This window comes from Aptenodytes patagonicus, chromosome 2 (genome assembly GCF_965638725.1).
Source record: "Aptenodytes patagonicus chromosome 2, bAptPat1.pri.cur, whole genome shotgun sequence".
In the NCBI taxonomy this organism is placed as follows: Eukaryota; Metazoa; Chordata; class Aves; order Sphenisciformes; family Spheniscidae; genus Aptenodytes; species Aptenodytes patagonicus.
This window is the reverse complement of record NC_134950.1, coordinates 99669802-99682042: the sequence shown is the minus strand read 5'-3', so window position 1 is coordinate 99682042 and position 12241 is coordinate 99669802.

The window sequence follows — 12241 nt, the reverse complement described above, 5'->3', positions numbered from 1 at the left end:
TTATTTTCTATATCCTACTATTTTGTTTTACTTTGAGAAGCCCCAGAGACCTAAAAAAGAGCCTCTCAAAGGGGAACCAGCAGCCGTTTAGACTGTATGGGAATTTTTGTGATGGTTGTTCCTATAGATGAGCCTGGCACAACAGATACGCATGTAGATGCTTAGCTTGAACATTGGTCTTCAGTTGAGGCTCTAGTGCTCGGCCCCACCTGCGCTGGTTGCAGCCGTGCTTCTGCCTGGCCATGGACCATTTTGACCCTGACCCCAACCCATGGGCTGATGTCTTGGTTTGAACTTGGACCTGTCCGGCTGCTGTGGACTTGCCCAGAGATCTGGACTCTGCACTGCTCCCCTGGGCCTACCCTGTTCTCTGTGCTCGGGGCCATGGGACTGCACCTCTTGTCCATCCATGAAGCCCCAACTCCACTGGCCCTGATGTCACGCTCACCTTGCTGTCCCTTGCTGCTCCATGGCACAGCTGAAAGAAAAATCTGTAGAGCAGGAGGCATCTGGTTTTATGTAGAGTGTATGTGTGGAGTGACAGAGAGAAACTAAGTGCATTATGGGCACAGTGCTGAGGCACTGCCACCACTAAAAAAAACCAAAGAAAAAACAAAAAAAGCAATTAACTCTCTAAATAGACACTCTGATTCCTAATTTTTCAACATGGAATAAATTTCTCTGCTTTCTTTATAATAATCCCAGTCCTCTGTGCAGAATGGTACGTGTTCTGTTATTCACTGTCTGAAGAGACAACAAAAAATGAACTTCAGTGCTGTTGGCTATGAGCAACGAGGATTTGAACACAAAGGCAGAGTTTTTCCCTGGCATCTTCTTTTACTTTTATGGAGAAATGTATTTTCGAGTGTGACAGGATACATAAATCTTGATTAAAAATGCCTTTTAGTCAACATTTTCAGTCCAAAGAGGAAGAGAAAGAAGGTGGCAATGAAACTGTTAAAGCAATAGATGCCAGATTTCTCTTGGGTTAGTTATAACTCATCCTGTGTGTTCTTGACATTCTGACAGATCTGTTCAAAAGAGTAGAGGCACCCCAAAAATCAAGGCCAGGATTTTGCTGTTGCAATTGCTGCCTTTGAAGAAGAAAAATACTGAGCTGGAATTACTTAGAGCAAATGCTGATCCTGGAGTTATACTGTACTGACTGGACTACAGGAGCTGAGTTTGGGCATTCAGGCCTGAGGTCATCTCTCTTTGATATTAATTCTCTGCATAGGATTGTTCTCTCTAATATTTTACAAGGCAGAACTCTTTGGGAAGGAGAAAGAGAAAGCAATTATGAGAGGCATATACTATATAGAAAGGAAGAGAAGAAAAGCCTGGGGCATGATTGCCTTTACAACAGGCAGCTGCAGGATCCTATACATAGGCGATTGCAGCATGAAGCTCCCCTCCTTGTGATGCAGCAGATGTGGCTAGCAAAGACTTCAAGGAAGACTCAGCGACCTGGTAGGTATCAAACAGCCCTGGGGATGGTCTTTTACAATTGTTCTGACCATCTTCCTCAGGCTTACACTGGGCCAAGTACGCACAAACTTCTGCTGGACAGAAGAGAGACAAGCAGGAGGAAAGAGAGAAACCAAGCGAAGCTTGACTTCCACCCCCTTGTACAAACACTGCATGAGAGAGACCCATTTCAGAAGGATAGGAAAAGGGATAGTGATAGGAAATGGGAACAAGGAGGTAGGAAATAGCATTCTGTTAGCAGGAGCAGTGCTCCGTGAGCTCTGGCTGAGCAGATGAAAGGCAGCAGAGTCCTCAACTAACTAAATTCAAATCAGGCAACCTCCAGCTCCCGCAGCTGCAATCCTAGACCTGCCTGTCATCGCTTTGCCCAAAATCTTCCCCCAGGCACGGACAACTTAGCTCTCCATGAACTGAGCTGCATTGATAGCTGCACTTCTAGAGCTCAAATCACTAGAATAAGAATTAGACATCTGACTTGACATTAATAACAAATAGATCTTAAACATGAAACTGAGTGTAAAGCAAGCAGCTAAAGTCATGCTGGGCACAAGAAGGACTCTCACTACGTGTTGTGGAAAAAAATCCGCTCATCTGTGTGAGCCTCTGTCCTGCCCCTTCCTCTGAGAGAGCGCTGCGCTAATGAAAGGTTACTCCGTCCAGAGCAGGCTGCTTTCTTGCTCCCCTCTCTCCCTCCCATACTCTGTCTCTCTGCTTAGTATCTCATCTCACAACCCACACAGTTCCTAGCCTCTAAGCCCAGGTTATATGGATTTCCAGCCTATCATCAGCATTTTCACACTGATGGGCATCTGCTCCAGGCTTCTTGCCTTTCCCAGGCCCCCAGCCCATCAACACTGGGGCAATTCCTCACCACACTTTTCATACCTCCTACGGGTAACCGTAAACTCCTCTCAGAGACCAGGTGAAAAGTGTGTCCTCCTTCCCCTCCTCTTTTTCTTCTCCCTCCCCTTGCTTCTTTCCTGACATAACTAACTTCACATGGTGCTTCTCAAACTGGAAAGCTGATCTCTTCGGGGTCTGAGATTATCCTTAAAATGACTGGAGGAGAGGAAAGCTGTAGAGTCTGCTTTTGGCTTGAATAAATCAAAAGGACAGCCTTCTCCTTTTCCCCCTGCTGGTTTTTAAAATAGAGCTATCAGTTTTCCATATAGTCATCCTGCCTGACTTAATGAGCCATTTTCTTCAAAGACTCCACATTAACATGTTCATATATATTTGTTTGCCTGGTTGGGTTCTTTAATAAGCGTGCCTTTGGTTCAGGTGCTCCCAGCAGACCGTGCCCTGCCAGGCTGCAGGAAGCCCTCCGTTTGTTGCAGCTGCGTCCCCAAATTATGCTCTGCGACTGATTGCTTTTGGGGCAATTGCTCAACTGTAATAAGCAGGACCTTAGATAAATGGGACATTTTTCTACAGAACCCATTAACACCGTGCCTTGGAGAGGCTGGAATTGGTCTCATTCTTAGCAGTTTTGTTTCTGCGGTATTAGCTGACGATCCAAGAAGGAGGATTATTTAAGTGCAGAGGCTAGACTAAGATGTCCTGCTAACCTAGGATGTGGCTAGGAACGCTGATGTTAGAGATGCAGGGGGCCCTGACAGGCTTGGGAGGTAGCCTTAAAAGAAGGAGTGGACATTAAGCTGATTTTATACAGCTTTCATTTTAAACAAGGGCTCCTGGCAAGCCAATCCCATCCTTGCCAGAAAAGGGATGGCTGATCTGGTTTCTTGACTCTTCAATGAAGCCCGTTTCCAATGTCAGGCTCATTTCTGTGGCTGCTGCTAGAAGATCTGCACCTGCAGGGCTTTTCTTCTCTCTTTTGCCCCTGTGCTGGCAGGGGGAAGTCGAGTCGAAACTTGAGTTCCGACTGAGGTAGCAGCTGCAAGTACGCAGGCAGTGAAAGTAAGCCTATCATCTACTGTACCTACCTACACTGCTGAAAGCTTCCTGTGAAATTGGATTAGCACTTAAACGTTGTGTAACAGAGCTTTATGTTCCAGGTTTTGTAAATGCTCTCAAGGAAAAAAAAAAAATCACTTGTCAAACTCTCTCTGTATAGTTTAGGGACAATTATAGTATCGCCAGATTAATTACAGTGTTTCTACAATGCTCTCCTCCGATTCTACTATTAAAACACAGCAGAAATCAGAGTCTGTTTTGACCTTCATTCAGAGCCTCCTGTTAAAGTGACTTTCACAACAGAACCCAATTTGTCACATTTTATTTGTACTTTAATTTTATTATTAACAGATTAATGAAGCTGGTAATGGGTTTCCCGATGCTCCCTTTGGAAATGTGAACTGTGTCCCTTCCTTACATCAATCTGCTGTCAGCAGATGAAGTGCCTTTGCAAAATGCTATTAACTGTTACCAGAAGCAATTAGTCAAAATAGCAAGTCAGCTTCAAAAGGAGAGACTCCAGATTCCCTCAGTGCATTAGGAAAAGCACATTAGCAGGATTTAGTCTTGCCAGCAGACACGAGCTTTAGGCCCTGCAGTAGGCGCCTGGGTTAATGATATGTAGAAATGCAAATGTATCAGACTTTAATTTGCTTGAAGGAGCAATGCCAGGTTAAAAAAAAAAACAAAAAAACAACAAAAACTTTCCAGTGTCATTAACAGCAATCCCTATTGTGCCAGAAATACCCATGCTCTGTTGTAAGATACTCTCTGTGCTCCAGCCTTAAAAATCCATGAGTGAAATCCTGGCCCTCCTGAAGGCAGCAGGAGACTGCTCCTGACAACACTGAGGCCAGGCTTTGTCTTAATTTTCTGGCCCAAGCAATTATTTTAAAAGTATTCTCCCTCACCCTCCAAAGCATCAAAGTCCAACACCTTCTCAGACAGCTGCCTTTTTTATGCTGGTGCCAGAAACTCACAAGTTAATTCCTAGTGGGACATGCGCAAACCTAGCTTGAGCTCCATTTCCCCCCTGTTTGGCACCATCATTATGCAGACAGCTTTACTGCCTGGTCAGTACTCCAGCACGGGGCTGACAAAATTGCATTATTGTACACACAAAAACCACAAAACGTGCTCAATAAATGGTCCCTAATAGGATGAAGTAGGAGTTTGAACTTTTTCGAGGCACTAGCTAGCACCTGGTTAAAAAGCCAGCAGTTCTCATCTCCGTCACCACTGCCCTGGATGAACTGACAGGGAGGAATCTGGGGAAGCATCAGGTATAATGTCCTACATGCCCAGCGAAGTTTCAAGCATATGCTCAGGCATGCCTACCTGGCACCTACAGACTGCTTTCCAGATTGGACAGACCAACAATTGCCCCCTCCTCTTTCTCTCCAAAGTTGGAAAATGATGTTATCAGTCCTTATCTGGAAATCAGTGCATTGCTAATTACATGTGTATTGCCTACATGGGTCCAATTAAAGAGGGAAGGTCACAAAAACAACAGAAATACCATGGATTATGAAAAACAAAAAGATTGCCCATTTGTCCTCAGGACTGGACAATGAGGTTTCTGTCTCTATGCACAAGGCGAATCTTTTTCAGGTTATTTGGCCCTCGTTCCTTCAAACCCGCTCCCACCTCCCTTGGATGGTTGCGGTGGCCCTGACAGTTGCCCCGGCCGGGGAAGTTGCAGCAAGGGGCAAACTTTGGGCTCAGTTCACATGCCTCTCACAACCGTGCCGCATGCTGATACTCCCACATCGGGGATTTTTTGGAGGCAGAGAACAACTCAGCATCAGACCTTGCTGACATTTTTCCTCAAAGAAAACATTAACAAACAGCTGAATCCCACCCAGGAACTTGGACAAACTATAGTCTGGATAAAAAACCACCCTTAATTCTACCGAAACCTCACTGATTAAGAATATGCAGAGCTAATGATTTTGCTGAGTATTTGCAGAGCATATTCCTGCTGGGTATTCTTTCCTCCATTGCCTTCAAGTGAGTGTTCACAGTGCATAAGGTTAAAAGTGTTTCTTTCCCCTCCAGGTGCAGGAGGCTAATAGAAGAGTTAGAAGTCTAGGACTAAAAGCCTGATACCGTCCACTCTAATATGAAGAGCAGCACATTTTATCTTCCTTTTATATGAGCTTAATGACAGAAAAAGGACAGTCCTTTGGTCCTTCATTAAGCTATTTCCGATGACTGGAGGAACAACTTCTTGAAAAAGCACAATGTATTGTTCAAACACTCCCATAAAAATGGTCTCTCCGACTATCCAAACACATTGTCCATTGTCTTAGATCAAACATGGCTCTTGTTCTTAAACATAAGGATTAAAAGGCATCCATTAAAAGGAGAGTTTAAAATTCTATTTTTAAAAAAAGTTCAGAATCTTAAAAGACTAATTATTTGTGCAATCTTCAAGATCAAACGCTGCTGAAATAATGACTTTAACTGCTTTATCAGATAAAACCTATGTTCAAAGAATGCAAGGGGAGAAGAGACTATAAAATAATCTAGTTTGACCTCATGACCTTAGGTTTTGGCATTTCACTGGTACAGAATCTTTTCAGTTGTTCATATAGCTAAATGAAAAATTGAATAAAACCATCAAGAACACAACAGACTGCATAAACTTGAAAAAACAGACCATGTGTTTTCATGTTCCTTTAATTTGTGTGTTTGTAGGCAAGGCTCAATACTTAAATGGACAGTACCAAGTCCTCCGCTGATGCAGTTAGTGCAGCTCTTGCCGAAGCTCACAGATGTCGTTTTCCATCAGATGAGGCTCTAGCCTGAAGAGTTTCCAACTGCAAGGGAGAACTAAGTAAGTACAAAAGTGCAAATACTTAGAAAGGGTAATTTGTAGAAGACACTGGGTAAACTAAATTTCCAAAGTCTCTCTCCTTTTTTCTTCTTTTTGTCTTTCTACTGTTTCTTTTGTAACAAGTGCTTAGGATTGTGTTCACCCAGCCAATTTTCAGCAGGACAGGAGGGAGAAGCTGGGATGCATTTCTTTGTGTGTGTCTTTTCTAATCTGTTTGAGCTGTCTGATGTCTTCATATCTAATACATTCTGGATCTTTGATCTGGGTTGGAGGATGTCTCAAGGAGGAACGATTCTTCACAGGAAAACAGGATATCCACAGGGGAGCCAGTTACCCAGTCCAGCAGAATTAATCAGCATTAGGTGTGTGAGCTCTCGCTCTGAAACACTGTAAGTAAGAAAGAGTCACAGATGATTATAGGTATGGGAATAAACAAAGAAAGAGAGAAACACAATTTAAACCTCTAAGTGTCAAAAATGGTTTCTGAACCACCCACTTGATTTGTTGGTGGAGCAAAACTGTCTGGTGTCCACATGAAAACATGACTTCTGTTTTGCAGAGAGGCACTGTTTCAACATTTGCTTCTGTTCTGGCTCCTAGACTGTTTTTGCAAACCGGGGACACACCTAACGCTGGGTAACAGCGCTGAAATACAGGACACTGCCTTCCTGTGCCTGAACAATCTAACAGACTGGTTACAGCACAGTGCTCTCCTTGGCTCGCTCCGTCTTGCAGCCTGTTTTCTCTCTTTCTTGTATCGTTGCCTCGTTTCTGCCAGCGAGTGCCTGCAGCCAGCCTAGGCTAGAGCATGGCAGCTTGGAGCAGCCTCCTGGGGAAGAGGTGTAACTAATGAAGGTGCCCGCTTACTGGTGGAGCTGAGGGGCATCACCTCCCTTGCTACGTAGTCCCTGGCCGATGAGGAAAGAGCTGGTGCAGCACTAGTGCGCTTTAGCCTCCCGCGCGAGGATGGTGACTGCATCCTTCCTTGCACCGCTCAGGCTGAGTGGCAGAGGGTGCCACTGCTGCAGTATCGGTGGCTGAGTGTATAAGAAGTGGACATCACCATCTCCTTTTCCTCACACTCACATTTTCAGAATGAAGCCCTTGTGATTGCATTGTATAAAGGATATGACCTCTCTGCACACAGTGTGCCCGAGGCACGGAGAGCCTCACAGAAGCAAACTACTGTGTTGCTAGAGGAGAGCTGGCTGCCAGAAGGGCAGCAGCTCAGGCTGGGGAGTTTTTGAGTATTAGCAGGAACAGAGCTGTAGCAATTTTCTGTTCAAACAAGGAATTTTGGCTTCATGTCAAAATTCCTTCCAATTTGTCAAAAATTTGTCAAAAGGTGCCTTTTTATCCTTCATTTTGACTTGATATGCCTTGGTCATAAGGGATGGGAAGGGGGAAGTCTCAAGATGATGGCTTTCCACTTAGCCGCTTCAGGTCTGGGTAGGTCCTGTTGATGGTGCCTAACTCCTTTTTCAAAATCTGCACCTGCACGAGGCCCAGCGCTGAGCAAAATCCCTGCTGGCGTGCCGTGGCCCTGTGCTCCTGGGACGCGGGTGGATGTTCGTGGTGATGCTCCCTCCGTGCTGGTCCCTCACTGCATGTGCATATCCAACGATCATTCCTGCCTCGCACAGGCGTCCTGGGGAAAGCCTCTCATGAAAGCGGGGCCGCTGCTGCTGCGATAGGGACGAGCCCTGTGCAAACGCAAACGAGTGGGCTGCGAGCTCACTTCCACGGCTACCTCTGGAGCAGCGAGCTGATGGGGTGGGCAACGACTCCTAACGGTCAATTATTTTATTAGAGAGCTGCTGTATATGAGATGCAACTGTCACCCGTGTCAAATGTTTTGTTTCTCAGGAGGAGCAATCCAACTGTAAGGTATTTGGGTACCAACACCAAAGCACCTTAGACCTGAATGACCTGCAAATGGAACTTCTGAAGCTCAAAGGGATGTTGTAACCACCTTAACTTAACAAAAAGAGGAAATGCTAGGGGTATTTGACTTTACAAACAGCCTTCAGCTGGCCTGTTTCCAGCACAAATGCCTCATGCATGGTAATGGATTTCAAATACACTAAAGAGTACAGCCGCAAAACCAAACAGGCCTTAACATTTGACCTTATTGGGGAAAACAAGCCTACTATTACCAAAGAAAACTAAGCATGCCTAGCTAATTGACTCATCTTAGGACAAGTTTTGTTTCCATGACTGAACTGTAGGAATGTAAAGCCTTGCCATCTTCCAGCCAGCATGGTTTCCTTAGATCTCACATGGTTTTCCTTAGAAAATCACCAGCCACCTCCTAACATTTTGTGTAGTCTGGCCAGTATAGAGAGGAGAAGTGGAGGGATTTTTTTTTTTTTGATTGACCATTTCTGGAACAAAACATGAACATCAAATCAATTAATTACATGCTGTTACATCCTTGTTGCTGTTTGCTCATCCACCCACAGACATTCCACATAAAATTACTTAATAATCAATTTGAAGTATTTTAAAGTAGCTTGTTTTTATCCTAAGCCAGCAATAGAGTTAGCAATCCAGTGTCTAGATCTAAGACAGCGGTCTCATCCTCAAAGATATAAGCCATAAATGGTTTCTATGTGGTGTAAGTCTCTGCTATGTTATGTATCATTAAAAATTGCCATCTGTAGGTGCTGAGACCCCTTACAGGCAAAGGAAAATTCCTTAAGACATGGAAAGACAATTCTAGCCACATTTTTTTAAGACATTCATAATTTAACATTCACAACTAGAGACTGACCACAACAGTCACCTAAGATGGATGACACCTGTTGTTTGTATTATAAACCACAAAAGCAAGGTAAGGATTCCCTGCTATAAGATGTAACTGGTCTCAGTGGATCTTTCAAAAGCAACAGAAGCAGTGGCCTGTCAGATAAATCAGCTGAAGGCTGTCATGAGCAAGCACTCTTACTTGTAGATTGTTTAGTTTCCCTGGCTTTTGGCAAGTCACTCACGCTAAAACTGAGCATTTTTTATTGTTTTGATGAAACCATCCCCATGTTAAACACGTTTGAAAGGCAGTTTACAGGTTTAAATTAAAGTGTTTATAAAACCTTTGTGAGGATTATCTTGCAAAAAATGAGGACTTCTGGAATAAGCTGTATAGCGACAAATTCATTTTATATTGTTTAACATACATGTCAGTAAACTCAATGCGAGATAAATCTGTTTATTAAGAACCCATACAGAATGTTTAGCTAAGTGTAAAGCATGGTATGTCTTTGTTTTATGCTATATCTTTGGTTTTGGGGTGGGCCAGACTGTGTTCAGCCTAAGTACATTGTCCAAGATGAAATGCATGTGATGTGCATTTGAATTTGCTTGTATGCAAACGCTGCTGTCGGACTTTCTGGCAGGGGACTGGCTGATATGGACCAACTGCGGGGGGTGGGGTGGGGGGTGGGGTGGGGGGTGTGTGCTCTAGCCTCGGGGCGTGATTTACAGCAACCTGAAGCTACAGCAAGTTACTTAAGAAGTGAAAGAAGCAAAAGTGTGAACAGCAGCACTAATCAATGCAGGGCAGGGCATTCCTGAACCTACTTAAGTTTGTTTTTATTTCATTTCAGCTATGGCCCAGAAGTTGGGAGTTGCGTCTGGGGATGTGATGCTACAGATCAAGTGATGCGAGGCCAGTTACAGCAACAGTGGCTCTCTCTGGTTTAGGTCTTGTTCTAAGAAGTGACAGGTAGGTCATGCTGTAGCTTATTAAAGCCCAAACGGGGAACGTAGACACATTTAAGAGTCTCCACATTCCAAACCCAGTATTGTTATATGGACAGCAGGGGAAACGTGCCACCTTCAAAATCAGATACCTGCATCACCAGCAAACATCACCTATTGCAATGAGAAATCAATTGAGGTCTGAGTTGAAAGAGAAGAGCTACAGGCTACTGGTCGATTCTTTTTCTAGTGAGGACTTTTGGCAGATAACAGGGAAACATCTGCATGGGTCTCACAGAAGTTGACCATGCCATGTCATTACTGTAGCTGTTATTTGTACCCAGCCTTTAGCTAGCACCTGCTTGCACCCTCTTGATGAAAACAGGTTGTGTGAAGATGCCAGACTGTGCCTGGGTGCACTGAGGAGCAACACTTGCCCTGGCCTTTTAATGTTTGAACAGCTGTGCTGGATTTGCTAGAGGGTGTCTGACCTGGTCGTTAAAAATTGATCCCTGAGTAAACAGCCCCAGTGCTATTTACTCCAATTCAGCTGTGATAATTTACACCATCTGAAGAGCAGCCTAATCCTGCACTGGCAAATCTCTGAGATACTTGCTACTGACTTGAACAGAAGGATCCTTGTGGCAAGGGGAGTGCAATTTCCCTGTCACTAATGACTCTGGACAAGAGAATAAAGATACAACACAATTTAAAATAAAAGGAATTAATTCAGAATGAAAACGTAATAGCTAAGACAGTGGTCACAGGCTTGTGCTGATGCAGGAGACCCGTGTATGCTGACATATAGTATAGATGTTGGTTACATGTATGATTAAAACAAAATTGCTAGCCACTAACAGAGGAGAGGTATGGAGTTTAACCTTCTCTCAGGTCTGGTCACACTCCTAGTTTTTCTCCTGTTGCACAAGTTGTAGAGGCACCTCAAGGAATATCCATTTGGAAACATGCTAGAGGGAAGGGAAACAGTATAATGTTCAAGGACCACAAACATCTATCTTCTAGAAAAGTGTGATTTCCTCCCAACTCCATTTGGACTAGGTTAGCTATATCTGCAACTACCCGCTAATCTTTTCATTGTTAGTGGAGATCCTGCTTCAAATAGGCCCATCTGCTTTGCCTGGCTAAGTGTGGTGATTGCTGACTATCAATCAGTACCCATTCTCTTGGTCCTTTCTCTCTACTGTCCTGCTATTAACTTACCAAATGACACACGTCTTAACATTTCTCTTTATGACATATCTGTGGTCTTGTCATTCTTATTCTTCAAGATACCGCTTCCATCTCTTGACATTGATGTCTTCAAAACACCTGGAATAGAAAAGAGACACATGTAGATCACCTGATTCACCAGGTTGAATGTTCTGTTAAATTAGTGACTTCCTGGAATTAATCCTTAGAACATGAGCACACCACAAATTGCTAGTCAAGTAAATATTTAAGATGTGTATACAGTAAATCTCTGGAGTTTCTGTTAGTAAAATCAGGACTTTGGGGCATGTGGAACACCAATTTCTTACCTACTGCTTCCTTATAAAACTCAGAGAAATGGTAATACTTGTGATAGCATTCAAAATTTTGGAGATAGGTGTAAACCTGTTTGATCCAGTCATCTTTTTTTTGTCATGCTGTAGACAAATATGCTCAAATTAATTAGCATAGTTCTAGTCTACTAGTAAGTGTAAGTGTCCATTTTAAAGAAGCTAAAACTGATGCAGTTTCTTGAGTTCATTAACTACAAACCTTCACCTGATTCTAACAGCAAAAGTTTCAGGCTCTCAAAACAAATGTAATGCAGCAATGTTTTTTTTTTTTTAACTTGGGCTGGTTCAGGTAATTTCACGTTTGGTATAAATGATAATGATAAGACACGTTGACATCACTACGTTTATAAAAAGAACATACAAATGCACAGTGACATTTTACACAGTGGTTGCACATGAGACACTCACAAACTTGAAGTCCAATGCTGTGGGGTGCCGAGTACTCTTAACTCTCATTTAGTTCAATGCGAGTTGAGAGTGCTTCGTGGTTCAGGTGCTCGGGCCCTCAGTGAGGCTCTGCACAGTAAGGAATTATACCAACATTCATGTCTCAGCCGAGTAATTTCTCCTTTCTAGTACGTGCGTTTCTAATTGCTGGATTAGTACAATTGGCTGATAATCATAGTAATATAAATGATCTTCTGGTATTGAAGAGCTCTTTCTGAAAGTTAATAAAGCTCATTCAACATCGCCTACAGTTTTACAACACACCGTAATGGAATAATGTAATGAGTACAAT